Source organism: Phytophthora infestans, genomic scaffold (genome assembly GCF_000142945.1).
Source record: "Phytophthora infestans T30-4 supercont1.222 genomic scaffold, whole genome shotgun sequence".
In the NCBI taxonomy this organism is placed as follows: Eukaryota; Oomycota; class Peronosporomycetes; order Peronosporales; family Peronosporaceae; genus Phytophthora; species Phytophthora infestans.
In genome coordinates, this window is record NW_003303537.1 from 97829 (window position 1) to 99255 (window position 1427).

Here is a 1427-nt window from a genome sequence, read left to right on the forward strand (position 1 = left end):
GAGCCCGTAGCAGCGCTACGCACATGGTCGTCCTTGTGCATACGCTCCCGCGTATCAAGTCAGGCACTGACGACATCACTGTCGTGACATGAGCTAACTCGTAGTCCGGGCCTGCGCGAGAGCGCATCGGCCACTACATTAAGCCGCCCCGGCTTGTACTTCACCTCGAAGTTATACTCGGCAAAGAAGGAAAGCCCATCTTGCCATTCTCTGAGAGAGATGAGGCGACTGTGTCGCAGTGCGTAACGACGCATGATCAGTAAAGATCACAAAAGGCTTAGAGCCTAGCAGGTGTACCCTGAATTTGACTAGAGCATACTTCATTGCAAGTAGCTCTTTGTCATGAACTGGATAGTTCTTCTCTGCAGCTTTGAGCTGGCGAGACTCAAACGCGATCACGCGTTCACGCCCTTCGGCGTCTGCTTGTAGTAAAGCACAACCGATTGCAAAATCGGAGGCGTCACAGACGACGCTAAACGGACTATCCGGGTCCGGTAGCGCAAGGATCGGAGCCTGGAGAAGGCTCTCCTTCACAGCCTCAAAGGCTCCGTCGTGCTCGACGTTCCAGCACCATGGTGCGTCCTTCTTAAGGAGATCTGATAATGGCCGAGCCATCTCCGCGTAGTTCGCACTGTACTTGTGCAAGTAATTGGCTAAGCCTAGCCACTTGCGTAAGTCTTTTTGGTTCTTGGGAACCGGCCAGTCCACGATGGCCTTGACTTTGGCAGGATCTGCCCGTAAGCCACGCTTCCCAATGAAGCACCCGAGGAAAGGTATCTCCTCCGCGCCAAAGACGCACTTGTCCAAGTTGGCATACAACTTATTAGTGCGCATGCACTCGAGCACCGCTCGCAAGTGGTCAATGTGGTTATCCACGTCTGACTTTCCGTGCTCGGCACGACTATGGACGAATATATCGTCAAAGTACGTTTGAGCGTACGCCCGGTGGGGCCTAAACAGCTGCGTCACAAGACGATTGAACGTTGCTGGTGCGTTCGACAGCCCCTGGGGCATCACCAGCCACTCCCAGAGCATACCGCTCGGAGTACTCACCGCTGTCAGCGGAATGTCGCTCGCTCTCATGAGCAATTGGTAGTAGCCATCGACCAAGTCGAGCGCGCTGTACAGCGTACAGCCTACCATGTTGTTCTGCAGAACATCCTTGCGAGGAATCGGCGTTTGCGCCGGGATAGTGGCCGCATTTAGCTTGTTAAAAGCATGAACAATGCGCCACTTGCCGTTCGGCTTTCTGACACAGAACGTGGGTGTCGAGTGCGGAGACTTACTCTCACGCACCATCCCTGCCTCGTGCTTCGCACGGAAGAATGCGTCAATGACGTCACACTGCTCTCTCGGCAAAGGCCATTGCCTTGTTACGCAGTATTTGGTTCCAGGAACCAGGTCAATCTCATGACACACGCCTCGAT